The following is an 11128-nucleotide window of genomic DNA, read 5'->3' on the forward strand; positions in this document are numbered from 1 at the left end:
ACTGTGGAGGCGGCATGTTGTGGTGCTGATAGCTGTGCCACTGGGATTTCAAATACCAGCAGGGTCACCCATGGTAGACAGGTCTCAGTGGAACTTTCAGACTAAAGACAGACTAAGAAGAAGGATCTGGCCACCCTCTTCCAAAAAAATTGGCCGTGAAAACCCTGTGCATAGCAGCAGAGCATTGTCTAATATAGCACTCGAAAGTGAGAGGATGGCACAAAAAGACCCAGCAGGGTTTTGCTCTGCTGTATGCAGTCTCTGGTAGTCCTACAGTATCTCCAGCAGGAGAAACAGAGCCCAAGGTGAGCATCAAGCTCCCTGAACATTGCAGGATGGGGCTTGACCACTGGGGATCAGATAGAGACGGGGGAGCAAGGCCGGGCTTACAGAAACCAATGCTCAGATCTTGGTAGACTACATTCCTGCTTTCAGTGACCCTCAATCATAACTCCTGGCCAGAAGCTCTGCCCATCTGCAGAGCCAAGCTGGTGGTGCTGTGTGGACAGGGAGCTTGGTTGTCAGTTCTGCCTGATTTGGGTCCCAAGTCAACGAACCATACTAGCCATGGAGCCTGTTTTATGGCTTCGCCCAGGCAGGGAAGCAAATGTGCAGCCCCACTCAACTACTAAGTGTAGCCTCCACGCCCACCTCACCAAGAAGTTTGGCCAGAGAACCCAGGCAGTTGTGGAGCCCATCTTACAGTCCCACTTGGGCGCAGCACCAAGCCAGACCCCCTGCCAACTGTTAATATGGCCTCTGGTCTGGCCCCACATAATCAGGGAGCCTGAACAGTGACCCTTAACAGCCTTGGAACCCAGCCTATGGTAGCGCCCAGCCGTACAGCCCAGGCTATGGCCCTGTCCAATTACTGAACACAACATGCAGCCTTTCCCAGGCAGGGAGCCCAGAGAGTCACCCTATCCAATTGTGGAGCACACCCTCTAGCCCCACTCAACTGTAGGATACAGCTAAAGGCCCCTCTCAACCAGAGAGCCCAGCCTTCAGCCTTGCTCAACTTCAGGGCACAGCCTGAATCCCAATCTGATTGTGAAGCCCTGTCTGTGGCCCTGCCTGAACACAGAGTCAAGCAAATGGCACCATCCGGTTGGGAAGTACAGCCTAAGACCCCACCAAGCCAGAAGTGATTGCAGAGCCCAGCCCACAGACCTGTTTCATCACTGCCCTGCCAGGGAGCACAGCCTGCAACCTTACCCAACCAGAGGTAATTTCGGAGCCCATCTAGTGGTTCCACTTGACTGCAGAGCAGCCAGCAGCCCTGCCCAATCAGGGAGCCCACCAAGTTGTCCTGCTTGAGTGTGGAGCCCAGGCAGCAGGCCCAGCCAACCACAGAACCCAGTCAGTGGCACTCTCCCTACTTCAGAGCATGGGCAGTGGCCTCTCCCAACTAAAAATACCAATGGCAGGTCTCATCTGCCCATGGATGCTACCAGCTCACTCATCCAGCAACCCAAGCTAAGCAGACTGGTGAAGGCCTTTGCATGCCAAAGTGAACTTGTAAAGTCTGGAAAAGAAAACTGTTTACTCAAATATACAGATACCAACACAAGGAATCAAAGATCATGAAGAATCAGGTAAACATGATAGCACCAAAGGAAAATAATAAAGCTCCAGACCCTAAAGAAATGGAGATCTATGAACTGCCTCACAAAGAATTCAGAATAATCCTCTTAGAAAAGCTGAGTGAGCTACAAGAGCACATAGACAGACAACTAAATGAAACTAGAAAAACAATGCATAAACAAAATGAGAAGTTAAACAGAAAATAGAAACCATCAAAAATATCCTAACAGGGGCTGGCCCCGTGGCCAAGTAGTTCAGTTTGCACACTCTGCTTTGGCAGCCCAGGGTTTCGCAGATTTGGACCCTGGGCACAGACATGGCACTGCTCATCAAGTCACGCTGAGGTGGCGTCCCACACAGCACAACCAGAAGGACCTACAACTAAAATACACAACTATGTACTGGGAGGCGTTGGAGAGAAGAAGAAGAAGAGGAAAAGAAAACTGGAAACAGATGTTAGCTCAGGTGCCAATCTTTGAATAAATAAATAAATAAATAAACCTGTTGTTTAAAAATCCAAACAGAAATCCTAGAGCTGAACAAAACAATGGCTGCACTGAAGAATTCAATAGAGAGTTTAAATATCAGACTTGACTAAACAGAAAAAAGAATCAGTGAACTAGAAGATAGTTCATTTGAAATTATCCAGTCAGAGGAGTAAAAAGAAAAAAGAATGAAAAATATTGAAGAATGCCTACAGGACTTATGGGATATCATCAAAAGAAACTGTCTACACATTATGGAAATCCCAGAAGGAGAAGAGAAAGAGAAAGGGAAAGAAAGTCTAATTAAAGCAATAATAGCTGAAAATTTCCCAAATGTGGGGAGAGAAGTGGACAGTCAGATTCATTAGGCCCAAAGGACCCCAAATAGCATGAACCTGAAAAGGGCCACACCAAAACATACTACAATTAAATCGTCAAAAGTCAAAGACAAAAGAGTATTTTGAAAGCAACAAGAGAAAGTGACTAGTCATATGCAAGGGTGCCCCAATAAGACTATCAGTGAATTTCTCAGCACAAATTTTGCAGGCAGAGACTGGAACGATGTATTCAAAATGTTGAAAGAAGAAAACTGTCTACCAAGAATATTATACTTAGCAAAACTCTCTTTAGAAATGAAGGAGACGTAAAGACTTTCTCAAACAAACAAAAGCTGAGGACCTCATCACCACTAAACCAGACTTACAAGAGATGCTAAAGGGCATTCTTCAAGTGGAAACAGGAGAATGATAATTAACATCATAAAAACATATGAATGTGTAAAAGTCACTTGTAATGGTAAATATACAGTCAAAGTTAGATCTCCTAACACAGTAATGATGGTGTGTAATTCACTTACAACTGTAGTTTAAAAGTTAAAGAAACCAAACGTACTAAAAATAACCACAACTACAATAATTTGTTATTGGATACACAATATAAAGAAGACATAAATTGTAACATCAATAACCTAAAATGTAAGGAAGAGAGAAGTAAAAGTAAAAGTTTCTGTCTGCTAACAAATTTAAGTTGTTATCAGCTTAAAATGTGATGTTATAAACATATGCTATGTAAGCCTTATGGTAACCACGAAGGAAAAGCTTCTAGTAGGTACACAAAAGATTATGATAAAGGAATCAAAGCATATCACCTCAAAAAGTCATCAAATCACAAAAGAAGACATCGAGAGAAGAAGCAAGGAACAAAGAATTTACAGAACAGTCAGAAAACAATTAACAAAATGGCAATAGTAGTCCTAATCTATCAAAATCTACTTTAAATCTAAATGGACTAAACCCTCCAATTGAAAGAGATAGAATGACTGCATGGATTAAAAAAAGGACTCAATGACATGCTGCCTACAAGAGACTCACTTTAGCTTTAAGGATACATGTAGACTAAAAGTTAAGAGATGGAAAAAGATACTGCAAGCAAATGATAACCAAAAGAAACCAGAGACAGTTACACCTATATCAGATAAAATAGGTTTTAAGTTAAAAATAGTCAAAGAAGAAAAGGTCATTATATAAGGATAAAGTGGTCAATTCATCAAGAAAATATAACACTTGTACATATTTATGTACCCAACAGTGGAGCACGTAAATATATAAAGCAAATATTAACGCAACTAAAAAGAGAAATAAAAAATAATACAAGAATAGTTGGGAACTTTAATACCCCACTCTCAAGAATCTTCTAGACAGAAAGCGAATAAGGACAGAGTGGATTTGAACAACACTACAGACCAAGTGGACCTAGTGGATGTACAGAACATTCCCTCCAAAAACAGCAGAATACATATTCTTCTCAAGGACACACAGGACATTTTCTAGGAGAGATCATACTTGAGGCCACAAAACAAGTCTCAACAAATTTAAGAAGATAGAAATTATATCAAGTATCTTATCTGCCACAATTGTATGAAACTAGAAATCAACAACAGGGGAAAAGATGGAGAATTCACAAATACATGGAAATTAAACAACACACTCCTGAATCAAAGAAAAAAATCAAAAGGTGAAAAAAAATCTTGAGACAAATGAAAATGGAAACACAAAATACCAAAAAGTAGGGGATGCAGCAAAAGAAGTTCTAAGAGGGGAGTATATAGTGATAAACGCATACATCAAGAAAAGAAGAAAGATGCCAAATAATCTAACATTACACCTCAAGGAACTGGAAAAAGAAGAATAGAATGAGCCCAAAGTTAGCAGAAGGAAGGATATAACAAAGATCAGAGCAAAAATAAATGAAATAGAGAACAGAAAAATAATAGAAAAGATTAACAAAATGAAGAGTTGGTTCTTTGAAAAAATAAACAAAACTCACCAACCTTTAGCTAAACTAACCAAGAAAAAACCAAAATAAATAAAATTATAAATTAAAGAGGAGACATTACAACTGATAACACAAATACAAAGGCTCATAAGAGACTACTATGGACAATTATATGTCAACAAATTGAGGAACATGGGAGAAATGGGTAAATTCCTAGAAACATACAATGTGCCAAGACTGAATCAGGAAGAAATAAAAAATCTGACCAGACTAATAATGAGTATGAAGGTTGAATCAGTAATTAAAAATCTTTCAACAAAGAAAAGCCCAGGACCAAATAGTTTCCTTGGTGAATTTTACCAAGCATTTAAAGAAGAATTAACACCAATCCTTCTCAAACTTTTACAAAAAGTTAGACAAGGGAACACTCCCAAACTCATTTTACAAAGCCAAGATTATCCTGATACCAAAGCCAGGTAAGGACACTACAAGAGAAGAAAACTAGAGCTCAACATCCCTTATGAATAGAGATGTAAAAATTTTCAACAAAATACTAGCAAACCAAATTCAATAGCATATTAAAAGGATCGTACACCATGATCAAGTAGGATTCACCTCTGGGATGTAAGGATGGTTCAACATATTCAAATCAATAAATGTGACACATCATATTAATAGAATGAAACATAAAAATCATATGATCATCTCAATAGATGCAAACAAAGCATTTGACAAAATTCAACATCCATCCATGATAAAAAAAAAAAACTCTCAAAAAATTGGATATAGAAGGAAGTTACCTCAGGATAATAAAGGCCATATATGGCAAGCTCATAGCTAATATCATACTCAACAACGAAAGGCTAAAACTTTTTCTTTAAGATCAGGAACAAGACAAGGGTGCTCACTCCTACCACTCCTATTCGACATAGTACTGTAAGGCCTAGCCAGGACAATCAGACAAGAAAAAGAAATAAAAGGCATCCAAATCAGAAAGAAAAAAATAAAATTGTCTTTATTTGCAGATGATATGATCTTACATACAGAAAATTTTAAAGACTACCCCCAAAATCTGTTAAAACTAGTCAACAAATTCAGTAAAGTTGCAGGATAAAGAAAACAATCTCATTCACAATAACATTGAAAATGAGAAAACACATAGGAATAAATTTAACCAAGGAGATGAAAGATCTGTACGTTGAAGACTATAAGACTTTGATGAAAGGAATTAAGGAAGACACAAATAAATGGAAAGATACCCTGTGTTCATAGATCAGAAAATTAATTCTGTAAAAATGTCCATACTACCCAAAGCCATCTATAGAGTCAATGCAATCCCTCTCAAGATTCCAATGACATTTCTTTTAAGAAACAGAGAAACAATCTAAAAATTTGTATGGAACCAAAATAGACCTCAAATAGATAAAGCAGTCCTGAGAAAGGAGAATAAAGCTGGAAGCATCACATTTCCTGATTTCAAACTCTATTACAAAGCTACAGTAATCAAAACAGTATGATAATGGCATAAAGACAGACAAATAGATCAGTGAAACAGAATATACAGCCCAGAAATAAATGCATGCATATCCAGTCAACTAATATTTGACTAGGGAGCCAAGGATACTCAATGGGGAAAAGCTAATCTCTTCAATAAATGGTGTTGGAAAAACTGAATATTCGCATGCAAAAGAATGAAACTGGACCTTACACCACTCACAAAAATTAACTTGAAATAGATGAAAGACTTAAACGTAAGACCTGAAACCATAAAACTTCTAGAAGAAAATGTAGGGGAAAAGCTTCTTGACATTTGTCTTAGCAATGATTTTGTGGATATGACACTCAAAGCACAAGCAACAAAAGCAAAAATAAATGACCGGGACTACATCAAACTAACGAACTTCTGTACAACAAAGAAAATGATCAAGAAAATGCAAAGGCAACCTACAAATGCAGAAAATATTTGCAAACTGCATATCTGATAAGGGGTTAATATCCAAAATATATATGGAACTCATACAACTCAATGTCAAAAAAACCCCAAATAATGCAATTAAAAATGGATAAAGGAACTAAATAGACATATTTCCAAAGAAGATATTCAAATGGCGAAAAAAAAGAAAATACTTCTTCAGAATTTCTGAGCCAAATTTTTAAAACAAGCTAGTTTTAAGACCATTTGTGTCTTAAAACCTGCCTGAATACAATAAGAAAACTGATATTAACTTAATATTCAATTCTGCTCTATAAAAAATGTGGACTGAAACAAGAGGTCAGTTGATTAAAGAAGCTAAACAGTTAATGAAAACACCATATAAATCAAAAAATTAGCATTTCAGTGAGACTTGATCCTTCTCTTCAAAGTACTCACAGGAAAAAGGAAAAAGTTGATAAATCACCGATAATTGCAGTTCTCAATTTGAATTTCCCTGTCCTTGAAGAGATTTCAGGGACTTAAAAAACTAATATTTGATTTATTAAAATTAAAAATTCATAAGTTCAAAAACCTAATTTTAAGGTTGAACCTTAAGCCTTTATGTTCACTTTTATTTTTTTATTTTTACTTTTTTTGGTGAGGAGATCGGCCCTGAGCTAACATCTGTTGCCAACCTTCCTCTTTTTTTTTTCCTCACCAAAGCTCCAGTACATAGTTGCATATCCTAGTTGTGCGTCATTCTAGTTCCTCTATGTGGGATGCTGCCACAGCATGGCTTGATGAGCGGTGTGTAGGTCCATGACCAGCATCTGAACCAGCAAACCCCAGGCCACCAAAGCAGAGTGGGTGAACTTAACCACTCGGCCATGGGGCCAGCCCCTTTATAAGTCTTTTTATTCTATTTGTACATCTACTACATTTTTGCAACGACTTTTAAGAAAACTTTCACTGCTTAATTGAATTTCCTTAAATATTTTTTTTCCTAAAGATTGGCAACTGAGCTAACAACTGTGGCCAATTTTTTTTTTTTGGTTTTATCTCCCCAAATCCCCCCAGCACACAGTTGTATATACTAGTTATAGGTCCTTCTAGTTGTGGCATGTGGGACGCCACCTCAATGTGGCCTGACAAGTGGTGCCATGTCTGCGCCCAGGATCCAAACCAGCAAAACCCTGGACCGCCGCATCAGAGTGTGCAAACTTAACCACTCAGGCACGGGGCCAGCCCCTTCCTTAAATATTTTAAACTGTATGCATTTAAAAATAATATATTCAACTTCTTTTTTCAATGCTTCAATTTTCTGATTAATACAGAGAATGTTCCCAAGCACCTACAACACTCTTTTAAATCTAATAAAAGGAAACATGCATATGATGAGTCTTAAGCTCTTTAAACTGTTTCCATATTGTTTATAACCTTGGTAATAGTCTCCTGTACTTTTCAACTTAGAATCATAAGTGGAATTAATTAACTCAATTTTATATTTTAAATTGAAATGTGAAATTAGAATGACATTCTGTTACATATTGAAATGTGCCTATTTCTTTCAAACAGTCCAAGTATTCAGCAGAGCAAATATACACATATTATTTCCAAAGTTAGCTAAAATCTTAATATATTTGTTTGATTTATTTCAACATTTAAATATTTAATTCTATATCTTCCTAGAGTTAAAAAAAAGTATCCACTAAATAAACAACTTTGTCATCCCAACCCAAGCAAGAGGTTTCTTAAAGACCTAGAGATAAATTTCATCAGATCATGAGACTTGATTCTTGCTGTGATCATAATGAGACACAATGAGAGCTCTTTGTTGTCCCTATAAAATGTATTTCAAAACTTAATAATGGGATTGTCTCCTGTCCATGTCGCAAGACTTAAATTCTTAATTAATTTTCTATCCACTCCCTGAAATCTGCAATTCCCACCAAAATCTAACTAATTTCCTCCACTACCTCAATGGATTTGTGTTTCTTTGACTCTTTTGAGATACATAAATATCATCTTAATGGGTTCTGCATATCTCCCAAGTCTTTGCCTGCCCAACTCTGTGCATACCAACAAAGTCATGCTAAAGGCAGCAATGTGCCACATTAAAGGCAATGAAAGAAATGCAAAGATGCTGTGGATAAGGGCTACCTAACCCAGCCTGATAAATAGGAACTAGCAAAGTAAGAATGGAAACATCCTGCTTAAACACATATTTTTGAGAGAACACCCTAGCAGCAATGGGGACACTTTATTTGACAAGACTGAAGGCAGGGAGGTGGGTGCAAAAATCCTGGTGAGAAATTATATTAGACGGTTATGCACAAATGAAGGGGACAAATACATGCATATTTAACAGGTAGAAATTGCAAGATGGTGATAGGTTGAAGGGTCAAGAGGTGTCTACACTTTTCAAAATCCAATGTCTTAAGTAAGTTTTAAAAACAATTGAGTTTGGGCTGAATTTTTTAACAAGTATCTGTAGGTAGATATTCAATGTTGTTGCTTGAAGTGAGAACAGAAATTTCTGAATGACAGCTGTATTAGGGTTGGGTAGGAGGACAAAGCTGTCATTTTGTTATGAACATTCAAGAGCCAGACGTACTCACATTCCTTCTGAAGGTCATCTTCTTTAGCTTAAAGGTCACTTTCTCGGGAGAGACTTTCCTATTCTTTCAGAATCAGTGAGGGTGCCCTCTCATACGCTCTTATGGTTCTCTTCATGTCTTTTTTTTTTAAAGATTTTATTTTTTCCTTTTTCTCCCCAAAGCCCCCCAGTACAAAGTTGTATATTCTTCATTGGGGGTCCTTCTAGTTGTGGCATATGGGACGCTGCCTCAGCGTGGTTTGATGAGCAGTGCCATGTCCGCGCCCAGGATTCGAACCAACGAAACACTGGGCCGCCTGCAGCGGAGCGCGCGAACTTAACCACTCGGCCACGGGGCCAGCCCCTCTCTTCATGTCTTTCTTGAATCAGATATCCAAATTTGTAATTAGGTAATTATTCATATGATTACTTGGAAAACGTCTCTCTCACTCAATCAGAACTAGGACTATGTCTGTCTGTCTTATTCTTTGATAAATCCCCAGTAGCTAGCACAGTGTCCAGCATTTAAAAGGTGCTCAAGGAGACAGGTTCATGATGGAAGAATAGGAAAACCCGAAACTCACCTCCTCTCATGGACACAACAAATATACAGCTACATATGAAACAACTCCCTCCAAAAAGAACCTGAGAACCAGCTGAACACCAGCTCCACAACAAAGGATAAAAAGGGCTACACTGAGACACGCAGGAGAGGCAGAGACATGGTCTGGCCAAAAACCCCACCCTGGCATGGTGACCCATAATCTGGAGGGATCTGAAAAAAACGGAGCTTCTCCTTCAGGTGCAAGGAGTTTGTTCCCCACATCAGGCACCCCAACCCTTGGGTCTCACACCAGAAAGACAAGCCCTCAAAGCATTTGGCTTTTAAAACCAACAGAGCTTACATCCAGGAGAAACATAGGGCTATAGAGAAAGAAGATTCCTCTCTTAAAGGGCTCATGTGTAGACCCACTTGCCCTAGGACCCAGAGAAAAAAGCAGCAGTTTAAAAAGAGTCTAAACCATATATGAAGGAAATTCACTTATTAATCTTAAAGTGTCTGCTAGAGGGACAGTAGTCAGTTAAAGCTCTCTGCAGGAATGGAACACTGGTGGATGCCATTTTTATGGGACCCCTCTACCTTGCTGGTGCTGGTGCTGGCAGGCATCATTTTTGCATTCTCACTCTAACCTGCTAAACAGCAGTTAGCAGCCCTACCACCCTGCATCACTTGTGCAACCACACCAGAGCCAATGGGTGTGCGCAGCTGACACATGGGATGTCCCTTGAGCACCAGGCTCAGATTTCATGGGGGGATTGCATTTCTGGGCCCCATGGGTCTGAAAGAATTGGAGATAGAGTTTAAAGACAATCAAATAGTAGGGATAACAACCAAGTAGTAGGAGATCCTACACAGCGGCACACCTTCAAGACAGGGAAAGATAGCTGTTTTCATAATACAGAAAAACAAACACCAAAAGTCAAGAAAAATGAGGAAACAAAGAAATAAGTTCCAAATGAAGGAACAAGAAAAAACTCTAGAAAAAACACTTAATGTAATGGAGATAAGTAATTTATCCAATAAAGAGTTCAAAGTAATGGTGGTAAAGATGCTTACTGAAATCAGGAGAAGAACAGATAAACACAGTGAGAACTTCAACAAAGAGATAGAAAATATAAGAAAGTACCAAAGAGAACTCACAGAGCTGAAGAGTGCAATAACTGAACTGAAGAATACACTAGAAGGAATCAACAGCAGATTAGATGAAACATAAAAATGGATCAATGACCTGGAAGACAGGGTAGTGGAAATCATACAAACAGAACAGCAAAAACAAAAAGAATTCTAAAAAATGAGGATAGCTTAAGGGACCTGTGGGACAACATCAAGCAGACTAACATTTGCATTATAGGGGTCACAGAAGGAGAAGAGAGAGAGAAAGGGGCAGAAAACTTACTTCAAGAAATAATGGCTGAGATGCTGTGGCAGGCATCTCACATATAAAATAGAGGAAGATGGACACAGATGTGAGCTCAGGGCCAATCTTCCTCAGCAGAAAGAGGAGGATTGGTGGCAGAGGGTAGCTCAGGGATAATGTTTGAAAGGAAAGAAAGAAAGAGAGAAAGAAAGAGAGAAAGAAAGAGAGAAAGAAAGAAAGAAGGAAGGAAGGAAGGAAGGAAGGAAGGAAGGAAGGAAGGAAGGAAGGAAGGAAGGAAGGAAGGAAGGAAGAAAGAAAGAAAGAAAGAAAGAAAGAAAGAAAGAAAGAAAGAAAG

This window comes from Equus quagga, chromosome 12 (genome assembly GCF_021613505.1).
Source record: "Equus quagga isolate Etosha38 chromosome 12, UCLA_HA_Equagga_1.0, whole genome shotgun sequence".
In the NCBI taxonomy this organism is placed as follows: Eukaryota; Metazoa; Chordata; class Mammalia; order Perissodactyla; family Equidae; genus Equus; species Equus quagga.